General features: G+C 38.1%; 1 protein-coding gene and 2 long non-coding RNA genes across 6 annotated transcripts in view; 1 reads left to right on the top strand and 2 right to left on the bottom strand.

Annotated features, from left to right (window-relative positions):
- Positions 1–1,201: 1,201 nt before the first annotated feature.
- Positions 1,202–7,622, bottom strand: LOC128782354 (uncharacterized). Its single transcript, XR_008428741.1, has 4 exons — positions 7,511–7,622; positions 6,145–6,206; positions 2,833–4,026; positions 1,202–1,601 (listed from the first exon to the last, which is right to left on the bottom strand). It is a non-coding gene; the product is annotated as an uncharacterized LOC128782354 (long non-coding RNA).
- A 2,286-nt stretch (positions 7,623–9,908) lies between these two features.
- LOC128782355 (uncharacterized) lies at positions 9,909–14,007 on the bottom strand. The gene is made up of 2 exons (XR_008428742.1): positions 13,126–14,007; positions 9,909–10,391 (listed from the first exon to the last, which is right to left on the bottom strand). It is a non-coding gene; the product is annotated as an uncharacterized LOC128782355 (long non-coding RNA).
- Positions 14,008–14,462: 455 nt separating this feature from the next.
- Positions 14,463–20,356, top strand: part of NIPBL (NIPBL cohesin loading factor) — a 151,373-nt gene continuing 145,479 nt past the window's right edge. For all 4 annotated transcript variants that reach the window (XM_053932643.1, XM_053932646.1, XM_053932641.1 and 1 more), the window contains exon 1: positions 14,463–14,519. The gene's annotated coding sequence lies outside the window, so the exon portion shown is untranslated. The remainder of the gene's footprint in view (positions 14,520–20,356) is intronic.

Raw genomic sequence — 20,356 nt, 5'->3', positions numbered from 1 at the left:
ACCTAAGAGCTCTGGATACCTTACCATTTTTAGCCTTTTGCCTCTTTGGACCAAAACATTCACCATATTTTTTTGAATGTCATAAATGTCATGTTTGGAGGTAAAAAACTAGAAACTATTCCCTAACTGTCATTTGGAGTAAGATTAATCACAAATAATGGGTTTCTTGCAAATTAATGAACCACTAAATTGGCCTAATTATTTTAGGGAAATAAAACAACTGGCACAATTTGCTCAATACCTGAAACAAGGACAAGAAGGCACTACTGGAAAAATCATGTCTATGGGGTAAGCATTCAAAGAACAGAGAAAGATTTCTAACACTTATTATCCTTTCTTATGATATTAAAGCAATAAATCTAATGCAATAATAAGGGAAATAGTAAGGGAAAAATTTGATTCCAAGACAAATTTTACAACCAGTAGGGCTAATATTTAAAAGCTATATTGATATTTTCAGCAACATTAGAGGGACATGGTAATTATTCTCAACATTTTACTGGGGCTGAGGTATTGTAGTGTATGTACTTCCAATAGATTTCAGCTATTAAATAGTGTGATTTATATCTTCACAGACCAATGTAGCATTTAGGGTTTTTTTCCTGACCTAACTGTGTATTTTCATACCTAAATACATTCACAGAACCACAGAATGGGGCAGGTTGGAAGGGCCTACAGTGCGTCATCTAGTCCAACATCCCTGCTCAAGCAGGCCACACGGCACGGGATTGTATCCAGGCTTAGATATCTCCAGTGAGAGAGACTCCACAATCTCTCTGGACAATCTGTTCCAGTGCTTGGTGACTGCACAGTAAAGAAATTCTTCCTCATGTTCAAGTAGAACTTCCTGGGCACCACCACACACAAAGACCCCAAAACAAACAAACAACAAAACCCAAAACCCAAAGAATTGTAGCCATCTTGCAGGACTGTAGTGTTAGAGTAAGAACCACATTTCTTCCTAGAGAGGTGTCAGGAGGTCAACAGAATCAAAAACCACTTCAAAAGTTCCCAGTGCTCACAACACTTTGTGGGATGAAAAGGAAGTCCCTATGTTTGATTGAAGACAAGCAAACAAAATTCACTAGGTAAGTATAATACCCTACTTTACATATTTTTTTAAGAACTCATCCAACTCTAAGCAAAAACAGACATTACTCATTTGCAATGTTTTAAACAAAATCTTGCATTTTATTATTGTTATTTTGCAAAATGAGTTTTCCTTATACTTTCACTTTTGAAGACTGTGTTTGCAGTTGTACACCATGTGTGCATTCTAGATTAGATAGCCAGGCCTGATGTTGAAACATAAACTGAAAGTCCAAAACACTTTTCAGACGAGAAGTTATGCAGCGGCAATAAATTTAAATATTCTAATGTCTAGTGTGCTAAAGGAAAATATGATATCAATATACATGATTTGTGAAATAGCAGTACAAGTAACTCACCTCGCTTGGCCTTAAGCGGACAAGGAACTCAAATTTGTAGATCCATTCATATCACTTGGGAGGTTTCTAGAAAAAGCTCTCCTGTACTCATGCAACCTGCAGAGGTTTTTCTGCCAGAAGTCTTTCCACATGTTCCTTGCTACCAGTGAAGGCCTAATAATTAATAACTTGGATTAACTTTAATAAGTTGGAGTAATATTACAAATTTCCTCCTTCATTTGCTTTAAGCTATATTCCTTCCCTTCTTCCTAAAAAATGTAAGTGGCTCTTGCCATACAGTTCAGTATGGTTCAGGCCATTATCCTGTGAGAATCAAATAAAAAAGAAAGGAAAGAAAAAGCGTGGTTCTGAGAAGGAATATTGACCTGGAAAATTTGTCAAAGATGGAAGATACTGAAAGGAAAACGTTTAATTGCAGGCATTAACATCTGTGTAAACACCACAGGGATCCAGTACTATGACCCTAGGAGATAATGTAAGGAAGGGAAATGGAATTTCTAGTATTTAATATGGCAATAGACTGAAGAGGCTAAGAATTGAGAAGAAGATAGTTTTGAGGGTTTTTTACATGCTTTTATTTTGTTTAACAAAAACTTTTTGAGGGATTGAATTGCCATTTGAAGTTAAGCAGAAGAGGAACAGAGAAATAAGGAATAGTAAAGAAAAAAGACAAACCCCGGAAATTTCAGCTAAATGACCCTTTGCATTATTTTAAAAAGTAAGTACAAAATTTACAATTTTCTTTAATCTCCCAGCAACTGCAGTTGGGAAAGACTGTATGTCAAACCCCCATCTTACCTTATACATTTAAGTGCTTAAATTGGGAAAGGCAATTGGGAAAGGTTGGGACCCCAACTCCCAAGGTCAGGACACCTCTATTTCTCCAGTTATTGCTGAAGAGAAGAACTTCTGAGGGGTGACTAGTAGGAAAAATGCGTGCTAATGTCTTTACAAATAATTCTATGGGTGAAGGAATGGGTGTTAACGTCTTATAAATGGGTCTTAATATCTCTACGGACTTCAAGCCGCAAGTTTTTTACAGATCCCAGACAGTTTGACTCCTGAAACAGGAAAGGGTCTGCTCCAGCCTTAACTTCCGAACTTTGGGGTAAAATGACAGGTTCAAGGGGAAATATGTGGTAGGTGGTTCGGGAAGGCTGTGCCTTCCTAGGACTTCAGCCAGTGGGAGAAGGAAGAGGGCAACATGCGGCCGGGAGTTTAGGATAAAAGGAGGCTGTATCCTCTAAAACCTCGAGAGAGAAACCTCGCGGGCGGAGGTGGACCGGGTGGACTCTCTCCCATTATGCACATAAAGTTGCAGGACCCCTCTGTCTCCTTTATGGAACGCTAACTTTTCATAGTGTGATTTTCCGTACATGCTTACCTGAGGAAAGCAGCCACTCCGGCTGAGCGGGGACGATGCTCCGTCTGCAGGAATGGGGAAATTCTCACCTAGGGGACAGGTAGGCGCCATCCATACAGGGTGTACGAAATTCTCCACTGGGGATCATAAAAACAAACAAACCAGCAAGAAAACAAACAAACAAAAAAGACAACACCCCCCGCCCCCCTTAGTTTACCCAATCACTATTTAAACATTGTCACACGTTTCCACAACACTACGAAGAAGACGTGTTGGAAGACTTTATCAGACGGCATTTAAGGCCGTTTTGCGGGCGGGTGGTCGCTGCCCCCGCTCCACACTGCCTGTATGAAGTGTGTTCACTACCCTGACCTGCTCGCGGTGTTCCAGCGAGGCTGGATCCCACTCCGCCTCCGCCAGGCAGATTCTTTGGGATCGGCAGGAAAGGGGTTAAACGCGGAGCCTCGGCGCCTGGAACTCGGTGGACTGTTCCATTACCTCGAGAGGGGGGACCCACTTACACATTACTAAATATTCGCTATCAAATAATGTTAAGACTCGAAAAGGAAAGCTATGAGCAGTCGTTTTAAAGCATGAGAAGCAGGTCTGTGAGTTAAAACAGGTGAACCTGAGGTAAAATCCTGAGGGCACCTATGTCTTTTCTCCTGCGTGGGCGAGTTGCGCTCAGCCCGGTCTGAGGGAGGAGGCGAGGCGGCACCCCCGGTAGCGTGTTTGGGGCTCGCAGGGCGCTTTAGGAGTTTTAGATACACTTTAATTACTCCTTTCAGCATCGCTAGAGTTTTCCTCTTCCCCGGCTGCTTGTAACAGGCCTTGTTTGCCTAAGCGGGACTGTTAGGAGAGGAGGAAGGGCGGGCAGGGGAGCGGTGACGGCAGGAGGGTTCTGAGGTGACAAAGGCGCGGGAAGCGGCCGGAGCAGCCCGGGTGCTGCTCGGTCAGGGGGTCAGCGGCGTTCTTTAGCTCAAATAATGATAGAATCGGTCGCGCCGAGCCCAGTGGAAGAGGTGTGACAAACAGGTTTGGTAGTCCTAAGCATAAACGCGAGTTACTCGGCCGGATTTCACAGGCGGTGTTGGAGAGCCGGGGCTGAGATCCGCCCCAGGCAGTTCGGGAACAGCCGGAAGGCGTCCTCAGACATCTGCTCACAACAGTGTTTTGGAGTGTCTTAGAGACATTGTGTGTGTTCCTCAGGATCGACTTAATATGTCAGTATAGGAAAAAAAAAAAAAAAGCGCCTTTTTTAAAAAAACTAATAATGTTAAGAATTAAGAAAGAGAGGAATTAAGATGGAAAGGTTCTTAGGTCTGCGCCTTGACAGAAGGAAACTGAGGGTGCTTCGAGTCTTATGAAGGAGCTGGTTTAAAAGCAGCTATTAGTGATAGAGAGCTTTCCATCATACTAAAAATATTTCTGTGGAATTATAAGCATGGGCAGTGCTTCCCAGGCAACTATAAAATGCCACGCCCACTTCCTATGAGAAACTCTGAAACTTAAAAGCAGATGAAAATCGCATAGCATTAACAAATTTAGTGCTTACAATGAGGGAAAAGGAGGGGCATTGACTTCAAGAAGCCAAATTAATTTTTGTAACATATTTTTTTTTCTGTATTATTTGTTAGAAGATTTCTTGTCTGCCCAATTATTCTTCAGCATACTGTGGTAACATAGTATAGATGGAGAATCCACATCTTTCAGAGAAATATGTGAGACATTGTGCTACTTTATAACCTGGGTCCCTCTGGGGTGCAACAGTGGAAAAGCACTGGGAAGTGTGCTTTAATCATTATTCCTGCACTGGGCTTTTTTGTGATCCTAAATAAGGATCTCAGTGCACTGGACTAGTAATCCAGAACCTTTCCTGAGCTCTACATTACCAAAAATAGAGCGTTTAATTAAAAAGTTGCAGTATGTTTTTGCAATCAAAGGGAAGTGTATATGCTGGAGAAAACCTACTGGATTAATAGTACTGTAAATTTCTGCTTGGCACATAGAGAGTTCTAAGAGCATATCCTTAAAATTTCTGCAGGTGGAACCCCCCTCCCCCCACAAAATTCCTAGGGGCAATAATTAAATATTATTATACAGCTACCTAAACATGTAGTTGTATTCCTATAGCCAGGTTATTACAGCTCTATAACTTCCCAGAAATTACATGTGAAATTTTCTATTTCAGGCATTTTGACAGCAGTAAATAGCATTTTGAATGAAATTTGTGGGATCTGGACAGATTATATCTATTACATGTGAAGAACACCAGCCATAAAGAAGTCTCATATAGACATCTCTGAACTGCTTTTAGAAGAGGGTAAAGCTGGTAGAGGCCTGGTAAGAAAATCTTCATTTAAATATACACAATTTTATTGTTGGGAGGGAAGATTATTAAAGATTATTAAAAGGAGGAAGAAGGTTTTACTGCTGAAGTTAATCAGTTTGGTACATCTTGAATGTTCAGCTGTTACACAGTTTTATACTAACTTCATAATACCATGAAAGTCCCAGGAATATGGAACACAATGTCTATCGTAATGAAACAAAGCCTCACAGCCAGGCCATCAGACATGTATGTGACACTCCTTCCCCCATAGGCCATGTTATATTTTTGAGTTAATCATCAACAGTAAAGGAATACCAAGGATTTTTCTCACTTTTGAAGTTCTAGATGGAGTTTATGAAAAGAGATAAAAAATAAGGGGACAATAAGGATATCATGACTAACTAAAATAAAATGTACTTCCCAATAAAATTGAGATGGACTAGGAAAAACCACATTTACCATTAAAAATCTAGTTTTTGAAACCAAAACAAACTCCCTAAACACCTGTCTATCACTAATTTTTAGATTATCAATTTTTCATTAAATTTAATTCTTAAGGAAAGCTAAAATATGGGTAGCATGTCTACTTGGCATGTCCCTAGGCTGGACAGTTAACTTCAGTACTTCCGACGTTTATGAGGCAACATCCGAGTTTAGCAATATGCAAAGTTTTTTGTAGACAATCATAAACACAGCAGAACATTTACATTTTAAATTAAAAAAAAAAATTGCACTCACTAGTCTAAATGAAATTTGGTGTAAAAAAAAAATTAAAAAGGAAAGATCATATTTTTAGGTCTGCACATATATAACAATTTTTGTGACAGTTTTTTATATAAGTACTTTTTTTGTGCTATCTTATAATTTAAACAGAAATTTATAGCATGGCTTTCGCAAATACTCTCTTTGCCAGCAGATTATCCCTTATTTGATTGAACTTCTTATCCAAACATTATTCAGTCACAAATTCATTTTCTACAATATTAAAATGGAATACCCACCAAAGTCAATTTTTCATTCACTTTCTACTCATAGTGCATTCTTCTTTGGGCATTTGACTATTCTGTAAACACAATTTATAAGAAAAAAAAATAAACCCAGTAATATCATTTGTTACGGAAATATCATCTTTTTAAGGTAGTGATTCTTTAAGTGAAGCAGATAAGAGATTCATATAATGGATTATTTTGCCAATGAAGAAAAATCAAAACAGGAAAATAAAGTATGGGCTTTTATATGCTGCCTCTAACCTGTGGGAACAAGTAAGAAGGAAACAATCCAAAACGTTAGGGAAAACACAACCTAATGGCAGAGAAAAGATAAACATTGCCCAAGGAAATGTAGGAGGAAAAAAGCACTTTAACCAGAGGAGAGTAGTTACTAGTGTAGCCTGGAATAAACAAAAGACATTTTTAAGTCTGGAAAAGAGGGGAAACAGCAATGGAAGGTATGCAAGTAATGAGTAAGTTTAGGAAAAAGTCTAATGAATGAAAGTATATATAATATTTTGTGGTGAGTATGCATATATTTTCCTGACAGGGAAATGCATATTTTGAAAGCTGCCAGGTTATTGTAATTTATGGATCTATTTAGAAGGCAACTGTCTTTAAAATTGGTAGTGTATTCTTACTTAATTTGACTTGGTTAGTGCAGTGTCTCTGGTCAGAAAAAATAGATGGCATCAGATGTTTTGATGCACTCTATTTATAAAGATTGTATTCTTTTCCTCTGAAACCATGTGAATGTTTCACTCAAAGTCTCAGCTCCTTTTTGGTTGATAATCATCTTGAATCTCACTTGCTCTGCTTTTCTTACAGCTACATTCCCAGTGATTGCTCAGGCCTGTGTATGAGTATCTGTATCTTCTCTGCATCTGTTTGTATAGTATTTTACATCTCTTTTTCTCACACATGCCTATCCTCAACTATCCAACAAAACGTGCCAACCACATGTGTCTTTGTTTTTGGTGGTGACATGCACCCATTTTCTTGTGGAAACTGGTTTGTTTTTTTTTTTTTCCAGAAAGTAAAACTACTTCTTACAGTGATTTTGAAGAGCACTGCCTATGACAATGAGCTGTAATCAGTTTTATCTAATAGCAATTTTATGGATAACAGACCATGTTAACAAATTGAACCCAGCATGGAAAACATACTAGCAATAGCACAGGTATACAGATCACAGCCTCCTCAGGAGAGTCACTATATCATTTTTCATATGAGTACTTGCAGTGGCATGCAATCAACAGTAGAAAAAGTTGGCAAACCTACAAAATGTACAATAATAATTCAAAACTACGAATTTACAATGCTATGTACACTAATGGTCTTTCATTATCATCACAATTTTAAAATTATTTCCACTTACCTGTAAGCTTTAAGGAAACTGCTTATGCTTAGTGTGTTATTTCTCCAAATGTATACCTTTGAGGCAAAAATTTTCCATGGTGAATTCATCTTTTAATAGATGAATTATGTTTCTGAAACATAATTGTTGAATTGTTGACAAAGTTGAACATGTATTTTAAAATAGTGGGAGGATAAATACAGAAATGTAAACATCAAAACCAGGAATTTAAATACATCATGATCCAGAAATTGACATTTTCCATAAAGAGATCATTTTGATGTGATTTTTAAGTTGCATCATCTAGCCAGAGATATATATTTGCATTTAATTTGAGCTTCTCCATGTCAACAGCTCAATTTTCTGGACCCCTTATTGTCCCTGTCAAAAGTTTAAACAAAAATTTTAAAAAGGCTTTGTGCTTCAGAATGCACGGTATTGCAAGTTTGTGAGAAATTAAATAAGTGATAAATTTATACTGCTTTCTGGTTCACTAATGGAGCACCCACGCATCTTCTAAAGTCCTGACAAAGTAGATGTAGTGCTATTTGTCCCCGTGGCCATGCTGAGAAGCAAATTTCCAGCACATGTCCAGCTACATTAAAAAAAAATGTAAGATGAAAATAAAAGTTATAAATTGAATACTCAGCATTCAGAAAATAGCAGATGATATTTTATTTATCATTACTCCTTTTCTATTCTTATCTTAAAATCAATAAATTATGCTTCAGAAGTAATTTTCATTACAAATTGATGTTGACAGCCATAACCCAAATGAGTGCAAAAGTTACTTGTGCTTATTTCATTTTATTGCACTATATGTTTTCTCTTCCCAGTCTCACTGTAACATCCTTTCATAAAGGCCACAGGATATCTAAACCAAGAGGGACATCTGCTACAGGTTAGAAGTCCGATTTAGACACTGTGTAGGACTTTTTAAAATGTCTTCATATGAACAAATATCTCAACTGATAGCCAAATTTCAAACAACTTTCTTTTATCAGGTTTCTGGATAAATATAAGATCATTAATTGCTTAAATAAAGAAATAATTAGAAATGTGAATGAGATTTATCCCTAGATGGGGAACTACAGTTTCTTCTTACCTTCCTTTTGCCAAGTCATTTTGAGAAGATTGCTGTAGGTATTTCTATAAAATGCAACATAAATGGAAGATGCATGGACATTGGAAATAATCTGTCTAAAAATTGCACATTAAAGTGTTCGAACAGTCCTTGGCACAGGCTCAAAGCATGCCAGCTTGCACTTTCCCAGACAATTCCTGTGCACAATTTAGGCATTAGTGTTAGTTATGAACCATTCTCAATGGGCAAAACATGCATGTGACTATCCTGGGTAAAATATGGAATATTAGGTGGCTACAAGCTTCAATGCCAGAGAACAGTCCCAGGCAAGTTTAACCTGATATTTATATGTAGCCATTTCATGCTTTGGCTGAGGATAATTAACACTTCCGAAAAACTGGAAAGTTCTCTCTTCCAAGGAAGCAGTTTTTAAAGGCTTGAGCCCAAGACACTTCTTTTAACATACGCTATATAGATAAGCATATCTGTTTTAAATCTTCCTTTTCCAGCAAGTTCATTAAAAATTGAATGGCACGGCATGTTATGATATTCTCAAAATTTTTTAATATATACAAGTATGACTTTCTGAATACAGAGCTGAATTCAACAGCCCTTAAGGCAAATTTTTAACTTCTGTCTTTTGCTAGAAAATTAACGTCCACATTTATTTGCTGGCCTGTGAAGTTCTATATTCATTTAGCTTTACTTCTTAAAAAGTGTAGGAAAAAAAAAAGCCTGAATGTTTTTATATTTCTGTCTTAAAATTTTCCATAGTGGGCCTCAACAACAGTCTTGTAGGAAATTGAACGGTATTATGCGACTAACATGACAGTAAGTTGTCCTCCCAGTGCCTAGACAAACCAAGACAATTGAGAGGATAGAGTTATATAATGCTCAAATTATGATAAAAAAAAAATCAATCTTCCCTCCCCCAAAAAAACCCAAAACCAAAAAAAAACCCAAAAACTAACCAAACAAATAACAAACCAAAAAAAAAAAAAAACAACCAAACCAAAAAAACACCACAAAAATTATGGGAAATCACAACAGGTATCAGGAATGATACCTGCTTCCTTTCTGAAGTTCAGCAATTGTGAGAAAAGAGCCTAAAGAATATAACTAACAGTGTGTAACTGATCATTTATCTTCCCTAAAAAATCAGCTTCTGTTAGGTCTGTTTTTATGGCCCTGATATAACAATTCTGAGACAGTCTACTTGTCCAGCAGTCTATCATTGGCCTTTTTTCAATTATATAATGTGTCTTATTATTATGTATGTTTTATAGTCTAAATTATATGTTTTGTCTTTATTTTAACTTTATTCAGAATCCCTAGTACTTTGCATAATCAAGAGTTTATTTTAACATTCAAATGAAAGTACCAGAATTTTGTCTTGTCATTTTTTCTCCATAGAAACATTATTGTGCAATTCAATAAATATGCCTGCCATAGAATTCATATTATGTACAAACAGAAGCTCATTCTTAACATGGTAGAGATAATGCAAGTTTGTCACTTAAAATGAAAATGTACATTTAATTTCATATTAAATTCTTGTTAGTCAATTAAGCTAAATAATTAGAAGAAGGAAAAAATATTACCTCCATCTGGTTTACCAGGAGAAATAAATAAAAATCAGTAGTCTCCATGAAGCTGTAATCTTAAAGCAAGTAGCCATACAAATATTTGACTCCTCAGGCTTCTTTGGCTTTTTATTTAACCTGTACCACTGTGAGTTTCATATTTAGGTTGCTTATTTTCCACAGTGAATATTCCCCAGACAATTAGTTACATAATGCTATTATTTGTTCCTGTGAACTAAAGGCAATGCAAAGAATATAACTTTGTATTACTTGTCATACAGCATACATTATGAAATTCTTAATCCTTGTGTAGTACAGCCTTAACACCAGATTCTAATAGAGTACTTAATAGAGTACTTCTAATAGTACTTCTATTAGTACTTCTTATAGAGTACTTAAATTTAGGATGATAGCTAATGATTGTGTTACTGTATTCAGATAACAAGCTAGCACTTTTTATAGGAAAGTTCTTCCCAGTTATTGAGAGAATATATAAAATATACAGTCATGATTTAAAAAAATTATTTTACTGACATATCCTTATTATTTTAAAAATCTACCTAGAAATACATATACTGTAATATGGGTAATATACATACCTGTAAATTACTAAGAGGTAAAAAGAATGCACAGTGTTTGTGTATCACAACAATTTAAAATGACAAGTAAACAACTTAAAATGACAGGTACTTGAATGTTATACTGGCCCTTAAAGAGACAAAAATGGTAAAAAACAATGCATTTTTCATTAATTCTATAGAATGAATTCTAATGAATTCTGCATTCATTAATTCTACAGAAAAAAAACCAAATTACAACAATCATAGCTAAGAAAACATTGGTTCCAGGCGTATTTTTTACTCCAGTATTACATGCTGTCCATAATTTATGAAGCTGAATAACAACATGTAGCAGTCAGGGAAGTTAACATTAGAGTGAAGAGGGCAAAAGAGGTCCCTTCTCTACTTTCAGCAATACTATCTTAGCATTTATAAAGTTTATCTCAGTACAAAGCAGCAGCAGTTGTAAACAGCAGCAAGAGACATACCTACAGCTTTCCATATATTTTGTGAAAATTATATGAGTACTCTTTCCATGAAGATCTTTAATTCCTGCCTTTTGAATTAAAATTTGCTTTGAAGAACAAAAAACTAATCTGAGAGTAACAGACTGGATAGATAGCTTAAATTTATGGGAACTCAGTCATTTGTTTTGGACAAAAGATGCATTCACCCTTAACATCAAAGGGAGCAGGATTAGGTTCTAAAGCTTTATCCTGAAACTTGCAGTTTATTTTCTGGACTACATAGGTGTGGATTTGTCAGGGGAATTCAGAGAGCTCTGCCCTTCTCCATACTGCAACCAGCTTTGTTCATGCAGCGTATGCTCCTTAGTGTGCTACAGTCATGGTTGCATGGCTGCATAACTCCTCCCATACAGATTAGGGCTATCCCCACCCCATGACTAAGGCCTGGAACAGAAATAAGGTTTAAAGGCTTTTGCAGTAGTTATCAGGTAATCTGAAATACTTGATTTATCGCTTCTGGACATTTCAGGCATAATGACATGAACCCTGTGCATACTAAAGTGCTTTAGGAATATAGTGAACACCCATTCTGCAACAGATTGTTGTGAGTGAGCTTTTGAAGCAGAATACAAGGAACCGCTTGTCTGAATGAAGTCAAAGAATTCGATCTTTCATCTTAAAAAGTGGAATAAAAGTATTTAATTTCCCTTATGGAAAATAAAATCCTGATTTGCCCATGTGTGTTACACACCACCTTCTAAAAGAACTAATGGCTTAAATTAGTTGTTCTCTTGTGCAGGTAATACGGCATAGTACTCAAGTAAAACAGCCATTTCTACAAGTTCTTTTAGTTGAATGGTATTTTGAAAACATTAAATGGTCTAGTGATATTCTCACTGAAACCACAATCAAATAGGAGTTGTGCCAGACCATAAAACCTAAACATATTTGGCATTTGATAATTAAAATTTCAATGTTCTGTATTTTATTTACATATTAATTCACCAACTAAGAAAAAAAAAGAATAAATGTATTACTAAAATCACAGAAAGACTCAATTTACATGAATTGGTAACAATAACTTAGAAGTAGATTGAAATAGTATTCCTGAGCTTTGTAATTTTAGAATTACATTTTCCTGGAAATTCATAGATGTATAAGTACACATATATATGCTAGGTGAACTCCAGATAGGTAGTTCCTTAAATTATATTTTATTTCCAAGAGAACGTAAATAGTTTTCCCCTTAAGTTACAGAGTTGCAATGTATTAAATTAAGTGCAAAGACCTAAGGACACAATTTGCAAGACCGATTGTTTACCTTTATTTCAAATTGATAACTTCAAATTATAAATGCATAAGCAATTTTAGTATTGGGACCTTTTATATTAACTTAGAACAAAGGTCTGTAATACATTTTTTTCAGAACCCAGTTTACTCTGTCTCTGTTAATATGTGCCATTAGAATAATAGTATTTCCACTACTGAATTATCATGTTTTCCAGTGCTGTCTTCATTTCCGTGCTTTTAAGCAAAAACATATACACTTATAAACCAAACTTTGATTCACCCAAAATTACGAATTTTGTAGTAGTTTAAGCGTAAGAGAGGCATTTGAAATCTGTATTAAAGACAGAGCACTACTCAAAATATCCTAAGCATTGGAGAGATCAGGTGCACTGGTGTAAGATTTTATCCCTTTGTGCAAGTAACATTCATCCAGCGCTGAAAGGGTGTGTTTATATGTCACAGGGTATTTACAGCTGTGTCCAGCTGATTCCTGAAGTCGACAGACAAGCACTGCTTCCTCTAGAAATGAAAGGAATTTTGTCCAAGTACTGAGCAGCAAAACGACATTAAGTGAGTACTAAAAGACATAGTTAATTCATGGGACATAAATGCTTCTTCATTATTATCCTGCGCTATGATTATTCAGTTTTACCTGTACAGAGGAACACCAGAAAGTCTTTCAGATTAGGGCATGCTCTTTCTCCAAACATTCCTTCACAACACACAATTAAAATATTTCCCGCAAATCTGGTGGCGGTGAAGCCTCAGCCTCCAGCGAAGGACATTTCACCTGAACATCAGTTCCCCAGTGCTCGTCCAAAAAGCCCATTTTTGAAAGTCACTCCCGTTCCGTATATCCATCTGGAAATCCCTCGCCCCGGCAATGCTTTGAGCAGCGGGTGTTTCTGTTCCTGCGGCGCGGCCTCTCACATCCACAGAGAAAGGGCATGAGCGGCAACAGTAACTCCAACGAGTGTCCCACCTGCAGGGGCTGCCGCCTTTGAGGGTTCAGTTTAAGGGCTCTTTCCACGTCTGCCTCCTGCGAGGTCGCCTTTTGCAGTCCTCCTCCTCGTCCTCTCTACCATGCTTAGGCAGGACAAAAAAATAAACACCAAAACATGTATTCTTTTTCCAAGAGAATCCCTTCTTCACAAATCCTCAGCGCAGGCTTAAGCGTAAACTTCGGTCTCGTTCCGCGCACCAAAAGGCAGGGAGGAGGGGGAAAATAAAAAAAGGAAAAAAAAAAAAAAAGAGAAGGTCCTGCAGCAGCCGGAGGGATGTGGAAGGGAGAGGAGCTACGCAGGGGAGGCTCTACCGGGAGAGGCGAGGCAAGGGAGCCCCTCCAGCTGCAGCGGCGGAAGCGACGCTGGTAGAGCGAGGGCGCGATCGGGCGAGGAGGAGGGAAGGGGGAGGTTGCTGGTGTTTGGCGCCGGTGGAGGGAGTCATTCCTGCCGCTGCACTTCCGGTCGGCATTTTGTTCTGAGAGGGAGCGAGAGAGACACACACAGGATCCTTCCCCCTCCTCCTCCTCCTCCTCCTCCTCCTCCTCCTCCTCCTCCTCCTCCTCGCCCTTCTCTCCCTCTGCCCCCCCGCTCGGTACCGACTCACCGTGCCCAGGCCGCCCCTCCCCGCCCTCCTGCGCTCGCACTCTCGGAGGGAGCGGCGGCGGCGGCGGCCCCTTGCCAGCGCTGCCCCTCGGCCACTCTCCGCTCTCCCCGGCTCGGAACCGGTTCGGCGCGGCGCGGCCCGGCCCCTGTTGATGTTGTGAAGCAGGCTCGGGGGGAAGGGATTTGCCTCGGCCGCACACCCCCCGGCTCTACATGTTTGCTGCACTGAGGAGGAGACGGAAGAGGAGCCAGCCCCCCTCCCGGCCCGGATTATTGTTGTTATATTATCTCCCCTCCTCCTCCTGCTCCGCGGCGGCGGCGGCGGCCCAGCGGCGGCGGCTCCTCTGAGGAGGGAGGGGGGCGGATTTCTCTCCCCCTCTCTCGGATTCCTCTCCCCCTCTCTCGGATTCTCGTTGGATTCAGACGCCGATTTGCTCAGGTAATCCCCCCCTCCTTGTCTCCCCTTCCCCTCCCTGCCCTCTCCAGCAGCGGGCCGGGCCTCTCAGCCCAGCGGCCCAGCACTGCCAGGAGCAGAGGGGATTTAGCTGTTATCTGGGGTAGAGGGGAGTAAGTGGCAACCAGAGGTGTTTATTTCGCAGCCCCCCTTCCTGCTCGGTCGGGTTTGGTGGAGGAGGTTGGTTTGTGCCGGGCTGCCGGGAGGCCCAGGCCCGGCGGAGGGCGCAGGCCCGCCGGCCAGCGCCTTTACTCCAGCTCGGGGATTAGAAAGGCGAAGCGGCTGCTCAGTGACAGGCCTCAACCCGAAAAGAGCAGCAGGAGGAGGAGGAAACAATACAATTAGTCGCAAATGTGCACTGATCCTTTCCCATATTTACAACTTCATCTAGGGCAAGGAAGGAGGGTCCCAGAGCAGACAGCTCTCTGAAGTGGGGCAGGAGTAAGTGGAGGCATAGGGAAGGAGAGACAATGTAAATACTCAGGAACAAAAATGCCACTTGTCTTTACCATTACCTTATTCTTCTAGCCAAGTGTGTTCTGAACATTAAAAAGTTTAAATGCCTTGGTTTTATAATCTGCAGACGGTTCATTTCTAAATAACATTATTGATTAGTATGTTAATTACTTAGTATATTTATAGCATAAAATAGTGCTTGAAGGATGATTGACACAACACGGACACCTGCAGACCCAGGACATACAAATAGCCAAGCATATTGTATCAGGTACTCCACACAATTTTGGTGTCTGTGTTCTGTATACACTACAGGAATATATGTTAAAGGAAGGAATGCCATTTTCTGCTTCTAGCAGACGGAATATAGGCAAGGGATTGTGTGTAAAGTGCTGTGTTTATGATATTTAAGGGACCAAGGTGAAGATGAGATCTTAACCAAAGTACTTCAGAATCACATGTAAGTTTATTTAAGTGAAATGTGAGGAAAGCTTTAAAAGTGTCATCTTTTCTTGTCTTGATCACTTTGAGATCCCGAGGTTATTATTGGCTGTTTGTGTCCATGATGTTTGAATATGTAATTAGGCATCATTTTTACAGGTCAACTGTGTTTTGAAAATGACTGTTATTATTCTCAGGTCTTTATAAATAAATAGTAGCTGGTTTACAATAAAGTAAATCTTGGACTTATAAGTGGTAGAGTTGTAAGTGTTGCTAAAAGCTCAGGCACATTTCAACAAACACCCTGTGAACTATATTCTTAAAAATACTTCTACGAAAATTACATAGCTGCAGGAAATTTTAAGATACAAAGTTTCCATCCTTGTAGAGAGGAATTTTGTTAGTGGCAAACGATTATTGATATTACATAATTTGTTAAATTTTCAGCAAGGTTTTTAGTTATTCAGATAGATTTGCTGTTATAATATATGGTTACTATATCTAATAAAGTAACTTTCTGGTGCATTTTGTGCAGAGTCTTGTAAATTAAACTCTGCTATCGTGCCTCCCGCGTGCCCTGATACATGTTTAAAAGGGTGAAGTTAATATAGCTGTCACGTAGAAGGCGTGTTTTTAATGCTGTAAATCCGTGTAGTAGTCAGTAGCGTGTCCGTGATTTGTATTGGTCAAGGAGCAGTTTGAATTTTAAAAAGCCAGAAGATCCTGCTGAGCCCCAATCCTGGCCTCCCTTCCTCCCACTAATCTCCCATTCCTGTCTTTGTGCTGCCTGGTCCTGTTAGACACTGTTTGCAACAGGGCCTCAGGCCTACGTGCATGGAGAGGAACCATTTACAGTTCAAAAAAGCAGCTTTTTATTTTTAAACTTTGTGAAATGCAGAGGGAGCCACTAGTCGTCTCTAACTGTCCCCACCTCGGTGTGTAACAGCAGAATTGCCGTTTGCTTTTGCCCCGTAGTGTGCGTGGAGACCGAGTGTAACTCTGGTTCACAGGAAAGAAAGGACTGTGCAGAAGTAGTTGTAGTTCTTGGGTAGTTTTCATCATCAGGAAGTGACATTACAGCCCTAGTGTTTCTTGCGTGTCTATGTTTCATGCAGCTGCTGTTCTAAGAAGAATGTGTTTGTTGAGCTAAGAGTAGTGAACTTTTCTGACTGATTTTTCATTTAAGGAAGGTTGCTTTAAGTATTCTAGATATGAGCAGGAAATGAGCTACTGTAGTTACACAGTTCCTGTCAAATTTATCTTGCCAGGGCTGTGTGGTTGTGTTTTACAGCACCCTTTTTTTTTTTTTTTTTTTTTTTTTTTTTTTAATCAGAACGGATGCACTTTTCTGGAATGAAAAATACTTGTATTTATAAAGGGAAATATAAGGTGTTGTCTATTTTCATTTGTAATTAGTTTTTTGAGTTTGTTCTTACAAGCCATATGTGATTAAGTTTGAATTAGTTGCTTGATCACAGTTTTTATAGTTTAAAAGAAATATTTAAAGTTGAAATATTTATAAGAGGACTTATTTTTCTTTTGAGTTGCATGTTTTAGCATATTTGAGAGAGTGTGTGTGCCTGTGTGGAGTAGGCCTGTGCCACTTTCATACTACTTTTCTCCTGATGTTAGGAGCTTCTGCTGGTTCTGTTGTTTATCACAACAGCTAGCTGCTTAAGGACAATGTATTTATTTTATTGATGTTATAGAAATACAAAATTAATTATTCTCAAGAGGCTAGTTGTAACTATTTATCAAAATGAGAAAAATGCTTATTTCTACATTTTATTTTGTACTTTTGCCTGCTTTGTGCATTTTGAGTTTACTTCCTCTGCACAGGTTGTTTTTTTTCCTCTCAACTTCTTGAACATTTTACCTAAAGTTATTCCAATAAAAATCTCCTCCTGAAGTCTTTTGCTGTTGATACAAGCTGGTTTTATACTTTTAAAAAATCAAGACACAGAAGCAGACATACCAGTAAAATATTTTTTTTTTAAATTTGCAATGCTTAAGTTTTGACTTAGAAGCAACAGACAGATCAGAGAAGCAAAATTATATACCTAAGCCCTTTTGAAAATTGCTGTTCTACATAAGAGCACAGGTACCCCATGAAACCTTATGCTTGAGACTCCATGTAGATAAATGTTCATACAACTCTTCTTGAAGAATCAAGGCCATAGATAGTAATTTCCTTAGGACAGAAGAGTTTAGTTTGTGTTGTTGTGTGATTATTAAGGTAATACAATTTTAATCCTAAGTGTTTCATGTATATAGTCCTATGCAATATAAATAAGCTATATTTTGGAGGATACTAGGTGAAAAATCTGAATTTATTTAAGCTAGAGATCCTATTCCTATTTTTATGTATTCATTGGCAACTGGACTTTCAGATCTATTACATTACAAACTGTTAAACTGATTATATTGCATTTATATTAATATTTCTTTAAAATTGCGCAAGGCATATGACGTTTCTGGATAAATACTGTAACTAGAGAGAAAAAAAATATACCTTTATTCTGAATATCTAGACCTAGGAAAGAAATCAAGTCTTCGAATTCACAACTTTATGATTTCTAGAAATTATGTTAAAGGAGTGTGTAATATTTATGAATGTGTGCAATTTGGATAACAACTATGGGAATACTTAATCAGAAAAATATGAGTAGTGATAGCTTTAGAATTTGTTGACTGGTAGGTGTGAGGTGGGTCATCTGGCATTAGGGTGGCTATTTAGTATTACAAAACACTAAAAATATTTAACATTTGAAAGAATGACCATTTCAGTATCATATCACTTATTTTTTATCTTGTTTTTCATTTGCCTTTATTAGAAGTAGTTCAGGTTAAGTTAGCATCTGATTTTGAAACATCAGCAGTCATGAACACTCAGCTGCAGAGACACCTGCAAGAATATGCTTGAAATTGGTTATACCTGTTGTATTGTTGCTAATAACTCTGTACAATAATGATCCCTTTCAATAATAAAAAAGAAAGTATTCTTGAAATTAAGAAAACAAGTGTTTAACAATTGCAAAGTTCTTAATATAATTAATCTACATTTGTATTTTTATTTTCTTTGTATTGCAAATGTAATTCTTAGTTGCTGATCCTGACCTCCAAAAGGTGTGAAAGAAGTGCTTTACATTGACATGTATGACACCCCATGTGTAAGGAAATTGCATTTGAGGAGATTGTTCAGGACCTGTGATTGGAAGTTTCACTTCCTGTCCCTGCTGTTAACCATGGAAAATCTCCCCATCAAAAAGGGAGGGAAGAAAGGATTTTGGCCCAACTGTATGTGGAAACTAAAATGGATTCCAGTCAGATTGAATATGGTTGTTGATACTGTATTTTAAGGTGATTACTTGGTCTACACAAATAACTTCAAAAGAATGTAAATATCCAAGACCAGTTTTCATGTTGAAGTCATAAAAAATTCTAGAAAAAGTTAATTTTATGGCCTTTAGAATTTGTATTGGTTTTAAGTGTAAGTAATGAGAGATCTCAGATTCTTTTTATATGAGTAGATAATTAATTTTTTCATTTTATTGCTGTGGTTTGGTTTGAAGTGCTCTGGTTTTTGTAGCAGTGAGTATGTGTAGACATGCAATGCATTTTAGAGGAACAGTATCAGAAAGTCCTAGGCTGCAAAATAAGGGAGTCCCATAAAGAAACAGCAGACTGAGAAGCTAGGCCCTTAACTGCACCACAGTATTCAACCCTTGCAGCCCCAGTTTAGTGCTTCATCCAGTGCATGTGAAATGCCAGCTGACCGCTCTTATATACTTACCATTCAGTGTGTTGCCTGTTGCCTTATTACCTGCTGTGCAGATTCCAGTCCTTCAGGAAGGCTGAAGTGTTTTCATATTTTAATTTGTAGAGTTATCTCAAAACAAGGTGCTTTGCAGACTTCAGTGAGCTTTTTTTTTTTTTTTTTGCACATCTGTAAAATATTTCTTCAGTTTTATAGATGAAAGACTGAAATGGAATCAAAATAGTGAATTTTAAAAGCTTATAAATCTTATCTATTGTGATATGCTTTACTCTTCAGATTTTTAAAGTTACTTTACAGCTCTTAGGAAGTTCATAGCATTGTTTTTGTTGGCCTTACTTGTGGTCATGTGTGTTCTTCACATCAACTTGTGAACATTGTTTCTCCTCCTGAAGCCCTAAGTATAGAATGGGTTTTCACTGAAGGCCTTAAATATCTATTAAATTTCAACTCTTCTGATTATGCCAACAATTGGAAAAAAACAGACTGCCTGTCCTGAGAACCTAAAAAAGAATCCCTATCTGTTTCTTGAAGTTTATCAGGAAGAAGAGAAATCAGGATATGGCATTTACTCAAAGAGAAATCAGGACATGTCATTTACTCAAATCGCCCAGGTAATTAAATGTTGGCTACAATATTGAACACAGAGATACAAAATGTTACTCTTACTCTCCAGGATTGCTAGTTCCTGTTGGAAAGTATCCTAAGCCTTGGGTTGGGATTCTTGGGGATAAAGCTCTGGCTCTTGACCAGATAAAAAGATAAAGATCTGGCACTTGATGTAGAGCGCTTGAATGCCCACCTCTACACCCAGTGGTCAGACCACTGTGATGTCAGTCACTTGTCAGGCTCCTCTAAGACTGTGAAGATAGTGAAGCAAGGCTGTTCTGAGGTGTAGTAAGTGCATTCCTAGCCATAAAATTGCTTTGGGGATGTAAGCCCAAATGCGTAATTGTATCAAGCACAAAAGTTCTTGAACTTTTTTGTTCCCCTATGGCTTTTTGTATCATGCTCAAAGCATGGCTCAGGGGCTGTGAGTACATTATGGAACAGGCAGAATAAGTAGCACTTTAGTCTTATTAACTTATTTCCTTTCTGTCATGTGCAGATTTTCTGCGAGAGTACATTTGTGGAGGTTTTTTGTTAGTTT

Source organism: Vidua chalybeata, chromosome Z, assembly GCF_026979565.1.
Source record: "Vidua chalybeata isolate OUT-0048 chromosome Z, bVidCha1 merged haplotype, whole genome shotgun sequence".
Lineage (NCBI taxonomy): Eukaryota > Metazoa > Chordata > Aves > Passeriformes > Viduidae > Vidua > Vidua chalybeata.
This window is presented reverse-complemented; position numbering and strand designations above follow the sequence as displayed.